General features: G+C 33.8%; 1 long non-coding RNA gene across 1 annotated transcript; it reads left to right on the top strand.

Moving 5' to 3' along the window:
* The first annotated feature begins 5,679 nt into the window (after positions 1–5,679).
* LOC142230836 (uncharacterized) lies at positions 5,680–6,407 on the top strand. Its single transcript, XR_012720800.1, has 3 exons — positions 5,680–5,778; positions 5,837–5,935; positions 6,040–6,407. It is a non-coding gene; the product is annotated as an uncharacterized LOC142230836 (long non-coding RNA).
* The last annotated feature ends 10,065 nt before the right edge of the window (positions 6,408–16,472 follow it).

The following is a 16,472-nucleotide window of genomic DNA, read 5'->3' as shown; positions in this document are numbered from 1 at the left end:
CGGATCGGATGAATTTTGCCCCTCCAAGAGGCTCCGGAGGTCAAATCTGGGGATCGGTTTATATGGGGGCTATATATAATTATGGACCGATATGGACCAATTTTTGCATGGTTGTTAGAGACCGTATACTTAGACCACGTACCAAATTTGAACCGGATCGGATGAATTTTGCTGCTCCGGAAGGCTCCGCAAGCCAAATTTGGGGATCGGTTTATATGGGGGCTATACGTAAACGTGGGCCGATATGGCCCATTTTCAATACCATCCGACCTACATCAATAACAACTACTTGTGCCAAGTTTCAAGTCGATAGCTAGTTTCGTTCGGAAGTTAGCGTGATTTCCACAGACGGACGGACAGCCGGACAGACGGACGGACGGACGGACATGCTTAGATCGACTCAGAATTTCACCACGACCCAGAATATATATACTTTATGGGGTCTTAGAGTAATATTTCGATGTGTTACAAACGGAATGACAAAGTTAATATACCCCCATCCTATGGTGGAGGGTATAAAAAACTGAAAAATCGAAAAATTAAAATTTGCTTCCTAGAGTCAAGTACACAAAACCCAAATTTACCTAAGAGGATTGTGTCTTAAAAGTTTTCTTACTTGAATTCTTCGCTTCTTTGGCTCGGAATCAATACCAAAATTGTTAAAGTAAAGACAAAAATCTTTGGAGCCTGGCATACTTTTTTTTTTCACTGTAAGAATGAACTACTGTATGGTTAAAATGGTCATGATTTAGCGCCAATGATTTTCTTCTTTACTTTTAGTTAATTTTTTCTTCTATGAAATGATGTAATTTCGTAAACTGCAGTTAAAAAGTACAACAGGGCATTAACATTTCCTGGTTTTAACAACACTTTGAGGAAATCTCAAAATGTGGAGTAAATTTTAGTTCAATTTTCGTGCGTGGTAGTCAGGGTTGGCCTGTCGCAAACAGTGACTTTTGCGACATACGTTTACGACGGTATAGTACATATGTCGCAAAAGTCGTAAACCTAGTGCAGAAAACCTAATTTGAAATTAAAGAAATTGTGAATATTTTTTAATTCAATTTAGTTAAGCTCCCCGATAAAAGGTATGCAAAAAATGCTTTATATTGTATTTATTCAAAACTCTACTAGATTTACGTTTCCCATTCACAACTTCAAACTACTCTTGGTTTTCGTGGTCATAATGTCTATCTAAGCTAATAAGCCAAAGAGTGATATTATACAATTCTCTCTTAACAGCAATTCATTTATGTAATGTATTTATGTTTTCCTTCCTTCCAGTTTCTGCAGTAATTTGTGAAAGGTTAACCATGAGCGAGTACCGACTGCACCATCGAGTAGTTTATAGTAATTTTGACTTCGAGTTTCCAATTGAAATAACTATAGTCTCAAGTTTTTTAAGCTCGTTAATAATTTTACAAACATTCCTGAGAATTGAAACTTCTTCGCACGTATCATCATCTTGGATTATCATTCGCTGCCTATCTGAAGGGTCTGAAGTATTTGGAGTTTGCGAAGTTTGCTACTTTTTCTACATTTACGACGTGTATGTGACGTTTACGACGTTTACAACTTTGCGACAGTCGCAAACCTTAAAAAGTTGTATACAGACCATCTCTGGTGGTAGTTCATTCTTCCTACAAAACAGTTTACTTTTTTTCGGTGAATAATATAAATATATAGAACTTTATTTAGTTACATTACATTTTAGCCACACTGTTTAACGGCAAAAAATCTGCCTGTCGTTTGAGTGAGTGTGTGTGTATATATGTATATTCCAAATTTCTTCGAACTAAAATGTTAATGACCATAATTATAAGAAATTTGGGTGAACGAATTATGATTGTGATGATAACGACGAATAATTTAAACGAACGAAATTCTCCAAATTCTGATAGTGTTTCAATATCCCAAGGGGGTATTGGCAAATTTAAAAGCCACATGAAATTATACCAAGACCATGTGGACATTTACGGAAGCACTTAATTAATTTTATTAAACGATTAATAAATGTTTGGTCACTTTCTGTTTTATTTACACCAATTATTCATTTATGGTAGTGCGCAAGAATAATGAATGTCAATTAGAAATAAAATAGAATGTGTTAGTTGGTCAATTAAAGACATTCAAATAAAATTAATGATAAGCAGAGTAATGGTATTTAATGCATTGTTTGGTCTAATACATTAGGAAGATGTGAGGATGGCCTTAAACAAATTCTGAACCTAGGTTTGTTTAATTTCACAATTTAAAAATTTTCCACTTTAAATTTTAATTGAATTAACACAAGTATATACGGCCGTAATCTTATGTACCCTCCACCATGGACTGCGTAGAAACTTCTTCTAAACACAATCGAATTACTTCGGTTGCGGTAACACTTGCCGATGGCAAGGTATTTTGAAACTTCCTAATACCGTAATATATACGGTATAATATATATAGTCCATACGTGGTATATATTAAACTTAAAAAGGCCGATTAAATACGTATATAATTAAGTTTGACAAAATTTTCTATAGAAATAAAATTTTGACAACATTTTCTATAGAAGTAAAATTTGGACAAAATTTTCTATAGAAATACGATTTTAACAAAATTTTCTATAGAAATAACATTTTGACAAAATTTTCTATAGAAATAAAATTTTGACATAATTTTCAAAAGATTTGAAATTTTGACAACATTCTCTATAGAATTAAAATTTTGACAACATTTTCTATAAAAATAACCAAATCAAATCGATGATTTGACAGTGGCATAGGAAAACGGATATGTTTGTACAAATTTATTTCGGCATAAGCTGGCTATCATGCAAAACCTTTCTTCGGAAGGTTCAAGTGTGGTTCATTGTTGGGTTTAATGAACTGCCTGAATTTATTCTGATAATTGGTTGATAGTTTTGCTGCAAATAGAAAATGCTGATGAGGAATGTGGTAATTCCGAAACGTGCGTCCATCCAACCATTTTGCAGTCTATAGGGCTTTGCCCAAATAAATTTGACAAACATTATTTTCCTCTGTTGGTTAAGCTACACTTGTAGTTTAGTCAATGCATGGTTTTAAGCTGAAATCAAAAAAAGCAACAACAATGCTTAAAGAACAAAAACCAACAATAACAAAACAAAACGAATAGAAATAAAATTTTGACAAATTTTTTTATAGAAATAAAATTTTGCTAATTTTTGTTAGATTATTTTTGGCTCGAGTGGCAACCATGATTATGAACCGATATGGACCAATTTTTGTGTGATTGGAGATCGGCTATATATAACTATAGACCGATATGGACCAGTTTTGGCATGGTTATTAGCGGCCATATACTAACACCACGTTGCAAATTTGAACCGGATCGGATGAATTTTGCTCCTCCAAGAGGCTCCGGAGATCACATCTGGGGAACGGTTTATATGGGGGCTATATATAATTATGTACTGGTATGGACAAATTTTTGAATACTTGTTAGAGACTATATACTAACACCATGTACCAAATTTCAGCCGGATCGGATGAAATTCGCTTCTCTTAGAGGATCCGCAAACCAAATTTGGGAATCGGTTTATATGGGGGGCTATATATAATTATGGACCAATTTTTACATGGTTGTTAGAGACCATATACTAACACCTCGTACTAAATTTCAACCGGATTGGATGAATTTTGCTCCTCTAAGAGGCTCCGGAGTTCAAATCTGGGGATCGGTTTATATGGGGGCTATATGTAATTATGGACCGATATGGACCAAATTTTGTATGGTTGTTAGAGACCATATACTAATACCATGTACAAGATTTCAGCCGTATCGGATGAAATTTGCTTCTCTTTGAGGCTCCGCAAGCCAAATCTGGGGATCGGTTTATATGGGGGCTATATATAATTATGGACCGATGTGGACCAATTTTTGCAAGGTTGTTAATGACTATATACCAACACCATGTGCCAAATTTCAGCCTAGATCGGGTGAAATTTGCTTCTCTTTGATGCTCAACAAGCCAAATCGGGGGATCGGTTTATATGGGGGCTAATTATTGACCGATATGGTCCAATTTTTGCATGGGTGTTAGATACCATATACTAACACCATGTACCAAATTTTAGCCAGATCGGATGAAACATGTCTCTCTTATAGGCTCTGCAAGCCAAATTTAGGGGTCCGTTTATATGGGGGCTATACGTAAAAGTGGACCGATAATAATCAATAACAACTACTTGTGCCAAGTTTCAAGTCGATAGCTTGTTTCGTTCGGAAGTTAGCGTGATTTCAACAGACGGACGGACGGACGGACATGCTTAGATCGACTCAGAATTTCACCACGACCCAGAATATATATACTTTATGGGGTCTTAGAGCATTATTTCGATGTGTTACAAAGGGAATAACAAAGTTAATATACCCCCCATCCTATGGTGGAGGGTATACAAATATTTAATTGAAAATATAGTGATTCAACAATTTTGTATTGAAAATAATTATCAATCACAATAATTAATTGTATCGATTAATTGTGTATCAATTAATATATTAATTGACTTTTGTGATTTCTACTATACACATTTGGTGATCAAAGACATTACATTTAATAATTTATTAGATCATTTTATTTCATGCTTGAATAGAAAAAATAATTTTTCTTTTGTGCAAGATGTGAATTATACTTTCGTTCATTCTGAGCTGGTAATCTTTAAAATATCGTTTATATCTTCAACATATGCTAGTTTTGCTATAGTATGATACTCATACGAATTCTAAGTGTATCCATTAAATATTGTATTTGTCTTTTCACAATAATAATTTCTAAATTAAATATTCCTTAATTAATTTTGTTCACTCATGAATGTTTTCAGTATTTGAGTTATTTGTATGTGAGTCTGCAAAGCAGCAGCATATTTATGAATGTATACACTTTCGTTTGTTTGCTATGAAGATCTGCTAAAATGGCACAGAAATATTCAAGGAAAATTTTAAATGTGAAAGCTATAAGAACATAAAGGGTTTTCCAACAAGATGTGTTAAATTAAATTAGCGAGTATTTTGGTAGCTGTCATTTTTGCATTGGCGTTCTTATAAAAAGAAACACGCTTCAACAAAAAGGCGAAAATCTGGGAATAGTGGAAATCCAAAGTTCACCAAACAATCATTTTGAATGATGAGAACTTTTTCACCTCGGTGAAGTAGCTACCACAAGCAAAAATAGTCGCATCTGGGACTTGGAAAACCCAAAAATACTCTCCCTCCTGTTTGGTGTAATCTATGGCCATACGTTACTTTCTATCCAAAGATTTACACTTTATTAAGGCCAAATATATTTCAAGATATGCACACAGAGAACAATTTGGTTGGAAATCGGTTCTGATAATTAAAATTCTACATTTAGAATTATATATTAGGTGTGTCAACCTATTTTCTGTAATGCAATCATCTTTTCATGCTTACTATCATTTGGCAATCATTTCAATAAAATTTCGTTTGTGATACAAGACAAATGGTTGAAGCAACAAAATCTATATATTTTGAAGCATTTGTTTCGAATTCTGTTGGCACAACCAACTTTAAATAAATTTCGTAACTGCCAGTTAGCAATCAGAACTGACATACAGTATTCACAACCGAATCCTATTTGAAATATTTTTAAATGTCACTTCAATTTTTGTTAATTACTTGGTTCTCAAAAAAGATATTTTTTTGTTTGTTTTTCAATTAAACGTAACAAATGACGATTTTTAAAGCGCTACAAAGTGGCATCCACAATGTTGTTCAAAGCATTATTTTGAGGACGTAAGTAAAAGATACGTAACGATATAGGAGTGGATCATTTATGTTGGGTATATTATAGGGCATAAAAATCATACGTACCCCAATCGGATTTAATGACATATCTCCAGGATGCTTTGTGTACTTGGAACCTCACAGAGATGTCATTGTGAATAAATTGGTAGGTTCTGAACTGTTTATATAAACATGAGTGCACCAAAATCTAACTAATCTTATTTGATTTATTTTTAAACAATAATCCAATATGTCAACGTTGTACAACAGACCCAAGTGGATACAAAGGGCCATGGGCCAGATTATTTTTCATAATGCCTAACACACTATCGGGACGCACTCAGCAATAAGAAGAAGTTCATCACTTGTGGTTTCAAAATTGGCTTGCTTGTCCAAACGTGTCTGTAGGCACAGACCAAAATAACTTATAGCGACCAAAAATAACTTATATGCAAAAACTAGTAATACGGGTCCATTTTTATGCATTTTAATATTTAAAAAAGTCGACTTTCAACTGAAGGTCATAATGGGATGTGTATTAAATTTTGTTTGCCCAACCGCCAAAACATTTTAAGGACATTAATTGTTATCATACATTGTATTTAGCTATACATCTTTAATACAAATATTTAAACGTATTTAAACCAAATAAAAAAAATAAAATTTAAATGAAATTAATTTGTAATTGGGGATGGGTGACACAACCAAATGAAGGGAACAACGAAAAATTCCATCGTCTGATACAACCAACTTCATATATAGTATTAGTTGCAGTTCCCATAATTCGATTGAGTCGACCGAATTTGTCGGGTGACACAACTGCCAACTGATAGTTGGTGCAACTGCCAAAAGGAGGTTGGCAATAAATTCGGTTATCACAACCAATCTGTATTCTCTGTGTGCAATTTAATTAAAAGAAAGTTTCTAATCTTTGCTTCAAACAATTATCTTTATTAAAATTAGGACACAAATTTTGAAATATTGAATCTTTAGATTTAAGATTGAAACGCTTCAATTATAGGCTAAGACGTAATTTGAGGATTTTTGTACATTTAGTTATTTTTTTTAGAATTAATAAAACATTGTTTTCTTTGAAGTATTTTTTATAAATTGGATTTTTAAATATGCATTTGTTTTTAAGTGACTTGCTTTTTATATGGCCAAAAGAGAATGAAAAGTCCATAAATGAGATATGGATCCAAATTTTAATTTTATTGATCCCAGATTTTATGCTACAAATGTCCCTAAAAAATTTTAAAGAAACCACATCTTGGGCTCGGAATCAATACCAACAAGTATATACGGCCGTAAGTTCGGCCAGGCCGAATCTTATGTACCCTCCACCATGGATTGCGTAGAAACTTATATTAAAGCATGTCATCCACAATTAAATTACTTGGGTTGCTGCCGATGGCAAGGCATCTTAAAACTTCTTAACATCATCTTCTAAATTGTAAATTAGTCAATGCGGGATATATAGTAGACACAAGAAAGGTCGATTAAATATGTATATATTCAGTTCTTGACCGGTATATATAGGGAAGAAATAATTACGAACCGATATGAACTTTTGTGCGGTAATTGTAGAGCCAGAATTGAAATATTGGGGTTGTTGTATATGGGGGATATATAGAATTATGAACACGAGTCTACCAAAAATGGAAGATTTTTTACTGTTTGGCAGATTGGTAGAATTCTTGATGTTTTGGAAGATTTTGCAAAATATTCCTCTCCAACTATGAAATGATTCATAAATTTTCTATAGAAATAACATTTTGACAAAATTTTCTACAGAAATAAAAATCTGACAAATTTTTCTGTAGAAATAAAATTTTGACAAAATTTTCTATATAAATAAATTTTTGACAAAATTTCCTAAAGACATAAAATGTTGACAAAATTTTCTATAGAAATATAAAATTTTGTCAAAATTTTCTATGGCAATAAAATATTGGTAGATTATTTTTGGCTTGAGTGGCAATCGTGATTTTTCTGTGATTGGGGATCGGTTTATTTAGGGGCTATATATAATATAGATCGATATGGACCAATTTTGGCATGGTTGTTATCGGCCATACACTAGCGATATGTACCAAATTGCAACCGGATCAGATGAAATTTGCTTGAAATTTTGCTCCACAAGCCATCGGTTCATATGGGGACTATATATAATTATGGGCCGATGTGGACCAATTTTCGCATGGTTATTAGAAAACATATACTAACACCATGTACAAAATTTCAGGCGGATCGAATGAAATTTGCTTCTCTTAGAGGCTCTGCAATCCAAATCGGGACATCTGTTTAAAAGGGGGTATATATAATTATGGACCTATGTGGACCAATTTTTGCATGGTTATTAGAGACCATATACCAACACCATGTTCAAAATTTCAGCCGGATCGGATGAAATTTGCTTCTCTTATAGGTTCAGCAAGCCAAATTTGGGGGTCCGTTTATATGTTGTGGGGGCCATAAGTAAAAGTGAACCGATATGGCCCATTTTCAATACCATCCGATTTACATCAATAACAACTAATTGTGCCCATTTTTAATTTAAAGAAATCGTCTTTAGCTCAACTGACATATTGAATTTTTTAATTTAAGATAAAAACGATTCATATATAGGCTAAGACTTATTTTAAGGATTTGCGTCTTTGGTTTAAATTTTTGTTAGCATTAAGAAAACAGTTTTTACGTTGAAGTACTTGTCATAATTTGGATTTTGAAACTGGAATTTGTTTGTACATGAATACTTTTATTAATATATCGCAAACAGAGAATAAAAATTCGATGAATGAGATCTGTATCCAATTTAAATGTTATCGATCCTAGATTTAAAGCCAGGGAGGTCCGTAAAAAATGTCTTTATTTTAAAGAAGCCGCATCTTTGGCTCGGAATCAATACCAAAATCCTTAAGGAAAGGTCAAAATCTTCGGATCCAAGGAATTTTTTTTTTACGCCCTCTCTCTGTGGCCCCTGAATAAAATATCACAACATATAATTTTTCCAGTTATTTAGTTAATTTAACTTACGTACGCAAAAAGTTATTACAATAAAGCAAACTTTCTCCAAACATAATAAATGTATAAAATAAAATTAGATTGTCTTTAGTGAAATAGAGGGTTCACTTGTTTTGAGTGTAATACATTTCTTTTCCTCTTTGCCACGGAATTAATATCCAAATTATTAGGCTACTAACTAAATCTTTGTTTGCAAGGCGGACATGGTAACCATTGCATCGCCTTGGCTCCAAGTTGAGCGCAAAGATTTTACCATATATGTCCCATAAAGTGATTCCGAAGTTATTAAAATATGTTAATTTTATTGAATACATTTTTGCAATTTTTAATCCAATTTTTTCTTTCAAACTATCAAATTTTCTTTAACAAGTGAAGAAAATACCTATGAATAGTTATGTTCTTGATTGGTTCACTGTTTTTGAGTTTATTGGGCTGATATTGTTTTTTATGATTATTAACAGCATACCGTAACTATCATTATTATGAAATTAACTTTCTATCATTTGTCTCAAAAAAAAAACCTTTTTTATACCCTCCACCATAGGATGGTGGTATATTAACTTTGTCATTCCGTTTGTAACACATCGAAATATTCCTCTAAGACCCCATAAAGTATATATATTCTGGGTCGTGGTGAAATTCTGAGTCGATCTGAGCATGTCCGTCCGTCCGTCCGTCACACTAACTTCCGAACGAAACAAGCTATCGACTTGAAACTTGGCACAAGTAGTTGCTATTGATGTAGGTCGGATGGTATTGCAAATGGGCCATATTGGTCCAATTTTACGTATAGCCCCCATATAAACGGACCCCCAAATTTGGCTTGCGATTGCTCTAAGAGAAGCAAATTCCATCCGATCCGGCTGAAATTCGGTACATGGTGTTAGTATATATATATAATTACATATAGCCCCCATATAAACCGATCCCCCGATTTGGTTTGCGAAGCATCCGATCCGGCTGAAATTCGGTAGGTGGTGTTAGTATATGGTCTCTAACAACCATGCACAAATTGGTCCACATCCGTCAATAATTATATATAGCCCCCATATAAACCGATCCCCCGATTTGGCTTGCGGAGCCTCTAAGAGGAGCAAATTTCATCCGATACGGCTGAAATTTGGTACATGGTGTTAATATATGTTCTCTAATGACCAGACAAAAATTGGTCCACATCGGCCCATAATTATATATAGCCCCCATATAAACCGATCCCCAGATTTGACGTCCGGAGCCTCTTAGAGAAGCTAAAGTCATCCGATCCGATTGAAATTTGGTACGTGGTGTTAGTATATTGTCTCTAACAACCATGCCAAAAGTGGTCCATATCGGTCCATAATTATATATAGACCCCATATAAGCCGATCCCCAGATTTGACCTCCGGAGCCTCTTAGAGGAGCAAAATTTATCCGATCCCGTTGAAATTTGGTACGTGGTGTTAGTTTATGGTCTCTAAGAACCGTGCAAGAATTGGTCCATATCGGTCCATAATTATATATAGCCCCCATATAAATCGATCCCCAGATTTGTCCTCCCGAGCCTCTTGGAAGAACTAAATTCATCCGATCCGGTTGAAATTTGGAACATGGTGTTAGAATGTGGTCTCTAAGAAACACGCAAGAATTGGTCCATATCGGTCCATAATTATATATAGCCCCGATATAAACCGTTCCCCAAATTTTATCTCCGGAGCTTCTTGGAGGAGAAAAATTCATCCGATCCGGTTGAAATTTGCAACGTGGTGTTATTAAAAGGCCGCTTATAACCATGCCATAATTGGTCCATATCGGTCTATAGTTATATATAGCCGATCCCCACTCACACAAAAATTGGTCCATATCGGTTCATAATCATGGTTGCCACTCGAGCCAAAAATAATCTACCAAAATTTTATTTTTATAGAAAACATTGTCAAAATGTTATTTCTATAGAAAATTTTGGCAAAATTTTATTTCTATAGAAAATTTTGTCAAAATTTTATTTCTATAGAAAAATTTTTTTTCAAATTTTATTCCTATAGAAAATTTTGTCAAAATTTTATTTCTATAGAAAATTTTTTCCAAATTTTATTTCTATAGAAAATTTTGTCCAATTTTACTTCTATAGAAAATGTTGTCAAAATTTTATTTTGTCAAAATGTTATTTCTATAGAAACTTTAAACTTAATTATATACGTATTTAATCGGCTTTTTAGTTTAATATATACCACGTATGGACTATGTTGTATATATTACGGTGTTAGGAAGTTTTAAGATACCTTGCCATCGGCAAGTGTTACCGCAATCCAATTAATTCGATTGTGGATGACAGTCTTCAGTAGAAGTTTCTACGCAATCCATGGTGGAGGGTACATAAGCTTCGGCCTGGCCGATCTTACGGCCGTATATACTTGTCGGTATTGATTCCGAGCCCAAGATGTGGCTTCTTTAAAATTAGGATATTTTTAGGGACATTTGTAGCATAAAATCTAGGATCAATAAAAAACTTACGGCCGTATATACTTGTTTTTCTTTAAATAACAAAATAAAACTTCTTATTTCACACCCCCTTATATTCCATATCGGACATACACTTTGACACACATACTCCTGTTGGCACCCAAAATTTGTATTTTATAATTATAAAATACCAAACAAGAAGGTTTAAAGGAAAAGCAAAATAAAATATTTTAAATAGAAACATTTAAAATTTTTCTTTTAGGAAATAACAGCAGCAGCTACAACAACATCTGCGGAAAAGAAGATATCTTTTTTCATTGTTCAGCTCTCTTTTCCCACAAAACAAACTCTTCATGATTTCTCGTTGAATATAATGTTAGTTTCAAGATTGTTATGCACAAAGGGGGCTTGCACTATTTTGCATTTAAAATTAGGAAAAGTCTGGCAAAAAAAAAAAACTCAGTAAAAAACTTACTAACCCGGCATTCACACAGAAGACCAGAGACCAATTCAATATTGGTACCTCGTTTGGGTTAAACTGAAATGATGTTCGTTTTTGTTGGATGAGAACTGAAATAACCGAAAATTAAACACTCACACAGCATACTTTGGCCATAGGATCCATTTCAACTCCATATTCAACACACATCTACGCAAACAAACTTTGGCTATATGATACAAATACACCAAAAACCATGAACACACATACAAACATACACATACACCTATAACTCTACACAGTTATGTTCAAATACCATGCAAACATTTTCGAAGATGTGGAATAAATGTTTGAAAAACTGAGTACCGCAGACACTGGATGTAAGAAATATAGAAAAAAAAAACGAAAACTTGTTTTTTTTATATGCGATTTTTACCTATCGGCTATTATTATTTATAAGAAAAACTTTCTTATGAAAACAAGTATATACCGCCGTAAGTTCTGCCAGGCCGAATCTTATGTACCCTTCACCATGGATTGCGTAGAAAGTTCTACTGAAGACTGTCATCCACAATCGAATTACTTGGTTTGTGGTAATACTTACCGATGGCAAGGTATCTTAAAACTTCTTAACATCATCTTCTAAATTGTAAATTAGTCCATACGGGGTATATATTACACAAAAAATGCCGATAAATTAAGATCAAGATTTCGAACCACCACACCAGACTGGTGATCGTTTTCCAAATGCTGGAGACATGAAGATGCGAGTTCGGGGTTCCTTGTATTTATGAATGCATATACAAAAAATTGGGAAAATTTTCTATATAGAAAAAAAAAATTTTGACAAAATGTTCTATATAGAAATACAATTTTGACATAATTTTCTATATAGAAAAAAATTTTGACAAAAAATTCTACAGAAATGAAATTTTGACACCATTTTCTATAGAAATGAAATTTTGACAAAATTTTCTATAGAAATAACATTTTGACAAAACGTTGTACAGAAAAAATTTACAAAATTTTCTTTATAAATAAAATTTGACAAAATTTCCGTAAGAAATAAAATTTTGGCAATATTTTCTATAGGAATAAAATTTTGACAAAATTTTCTATAGGAATAAAATTTCGACAAATTTTTTTATAGAAATAAAATGTTGACAAAAATTTCTATAGAGATAAAAGTTTGACAAAATTTTCTATATAAATAAAATTTTGACACTAGTTTATACAGAAATAAAATTTCGACAAAATTTTCGGTAGATATAAAATTTTGACAAAATTTTCTATAAGAATAAAATTCGACAAAACTTTCTATAGAAATAAATTTTTTTGCAAAATTGTCTATAGAAATAGAATTTTGACAAAATTTCCTATAGAAAAAACATTTTCGTTATTGTTGTTTTTGATCTCAGCTTAAAGCCATGCATTGACTAAACTACAAGTGTAGCTTAACCAACAGAGGAAAAGTATGCTTGTCAAATTTATTTGGGCAAAGCCCTATAGACTGCAAGATGGTTGGATGTACAGCTGTTTCGGAATTACCACATTCCTCATCAGCATCCTCTACTTGCAGCAAAACTACCAACCAATTATCAGAATAAATTCGGGTAATTCACTCAACCCAAAGTGAACTACACTTGAACCTCCCGAAAAAGTGTTTGGTAGTCGGCTACTGCCTAAACAAATTTGCCAGCATATCTCTTTTCCTTTGCCAAACTCAAATCATCGACTTGAATGTATTTGGCTGGGTTTATTTTTGAGCGTGCTTCCTCTATCTTCATTCGTTTTGTTTGTTATTGTTGGCTTCTCTTCAATCATTTTCGTAAAAAAGATTAAACCGATTTCTCAAAAAAAAAAAAAATGCCCACAAAAATCTCAAAATTTATGGAAATTTCCCGCCAAATCCCCAATTCCCAAACTCAAAAATTTCGTCCCCATTCACGAAAAAATATCCCCATTTTGGGGAAAAATCCCCAATACTGGCAACACTGCTTCGGAGATTAAATCTGGGGATCGGTTTATATGGAGGCTATATATAATTATGGACCGATTTGGACAATTTTTTGCATGGATATTAAAGGCCATATATAAACACCACGTACCGAATTTCAACCAAATCGGATGAAATTTACTCCTCCAAGTGGCTCCGGAGGTCAAATCTGGGGATCGGTTTATATGGAGGCTATATATAATTATGGACCGATTTGGACCAATTTTTGCATGGATGTTAAAGGCCACATATAAACACAACGTACCGAATTTCAACCGGATCGGTTGAAATTTGCTCCTCCAAGAGGATCCGCAAGCAAAATCTGGTGATCGGTATATATATGGGGGCTATATATAATTGTGGACCTATATGGACCAATTTTAGCGTGAATATTAGAGACCATAACTAACACCACGTACCAAATTTCAACCGGATCGGATGAAATTAGCTTCTCCTAGAGCCTCCGCTAGCCAAATATGGGGTCTGTTTATATGGGGGCTATACGTAAAAGTGGTCCGATATGGCCCATTTGTAAATAAATAACAACTACTTGTGCCAAGTTTCAAGTCGATCACTTGTTTCGTTCGGAATTTAGCATGATTTCCACAGACGGACGGACGGACATCGCTAGACCTACTTAGAATTTCACCACGACCCAGATGTGTTACAAACGGAATGACAAAGTTAATATCCTATGGTGGAGGGTATAACAATGAATTATGTCGAATAATTTTTCTTGAATTTGTCGAAAATTCTTTACTTATTTTCGTGAAATCGGCGTAATATGTGATAAAGCTAAGTTAAAATATTCGAAAATTAATTTATTTTTTCAAAAATTATCAAAAATGTTCTTTCCTGGTGGTTTCACTGTTTTTTCAGTGCAGTGCAAAATCAATTGTTGTTCCGGAAACCAATAATGGTGACCTATCGTGATAATGAGATAACTTTATACATTAGTGGAACCACACCCAGAGAAGGAATATGATCACCTCAAACATGTTTTAAGAGCAAAATGTTATTTTTGGGTGGTTACATGGTCACCACCCAAAAATAACATTTTGCTCATAACATGGTTTTCGCAGCCATGTTATTTTATCGGAAATCATGTATCTGATTTCGGCAAGCAGGTTATATTTGACGAAAAAATAACATTTTAGTGACAAACATGTTATGAACAAAAATAACATTTTGCTCGTAAAACATGTTTGAGGTGATCATATTCCTTCTCTGAGTGCAGCATAGATTCAATATTGCATGAAGAGTTGAGCGAAAAAATTGTTCGCGTTGGATTCACAACAACACAATTTGTCAATCTCCCAAAATAGACTCTGGTTGGCTGAAAGAAATTAGGATCGAGGTGCTTCGAAGATGCACGGACGAAAAAGACTGTTTTTCATATGTTTGGATGTAAAAATTATATGCTTGGAACTCAATTTTTTTAACACAATATTTTTAAGTGCACACAATATTTTAATGTTCAGAAACTAGCATAACATGTTTGGGACATATATGTTAATATATTAGAACATATTATGTTTGGGACATAAAATGTTTGTAAATATAATATGCTTGGATGCAAACATATATCAATTGAGAAATAGCCTATAAACATATATGTGTTTCGAAAGAGAGAATTAGAGAGAATATGCAGCAAGTAAAATATTGGATGTAACCAATTAGCTCCTTAAAAATTTATATACACAAAGAAAATTTCATTAAAATTTTGTTCTACCAGTGCATGCCTAATGTGAAACATAATATGTCTGAACGATACAAACAATATTTTGTTTGGACCAATCCTGAAAATATATATGCTTGAAGCACAATGTGTTTGGGGCATATGTTACAGAAGTATTTTATTTTTTTTTCTTTTTTTTTTTGAGGGTGCTATTGACTTGAAAATTAGCAAAAGTGGGTGACATATCACAGGTTGGCTGATAAGTCCCCGATCTGACACATAGATGGCGTCGCTAGTATTAAATTCATATATAGTACCAACCTTCAAATGATTCGTGTCAAAATTTGACGTCTGTAAGTCAATTAGTTTCTGAGATAGAGCGTCTTTTGTGAAGAAACTTTTGTTATTGTGACAAAAATGGAAAAAAAGGAATTTCGTGTTTTGATAAAATACTGTTTTCTGAAGGGAGAAAATACGGTGGAAGCAAAAACTTGGCTCGGACTCTGCCCCAGGGAAATCAACAATAATTGATTGGTATGCAATATGCAAGCGTGGTGAAATGAGCACGGAGGACGGTGAACGCCCGAAAGAGGTGGTTACCGACGAAAACATCAAAAAAAATCCACAAAATGATTTTCAATGACCGTAAAATGAAGTTGATCGAGATAGCAGAGGCCTTAAAGATATCAAAGGAACGTGTTGTTCATATCATTCATCAATATTTGGATATGCGAAAGCTCTGTGCAAAATGGTGCCGCGCGAGCTCACATTTGACCAAAAACAACAACGCGTTGATTATTCTGAGCGGTGTTTGCAGCTGTTAACTCGTAATACACCCGAGTTTTTCCGTCGATATGTGACAATGGATGAAACATGGCTCCATCACTACACTCCTGAGTCCAATCGACAGTCGGCTGAGTGGACAGTGACCGGTGAATCGTCTCAGAAGCGTGGAAAGACTCAAAAGTCCGCTGGCAAAGTAATGACCTCTGTTTTTTGGGATGCGCATGGAATAATTTTTATCGATTATCTTGAGAAGGGAAAAACCATCAACAGTGACTATTATATGGCGTTATTGGAGCGTTTGAAGGTCGAAATCGCGGCAAAACGGCCCCATATGAAGAAGT

Source organism: Haematobia irritans, chromosome 3, assembly GCF_050003625.1.
Source record: "Haematobia irritans isolate KBUSLIRL chromosome 3, ASM5000362v1, whole genome shotgun sequence".
Lineage (NCBI taxonomy): Eukaryota > Metazoa > Arthropoda > Insecta > Diptera > Muscidae > Haematobia > Haematobia irritans.
Note: the sequence above shows the minus strand (reverse complement) of the source record. Positions and strands in the feature narration are given on the sequence as shown.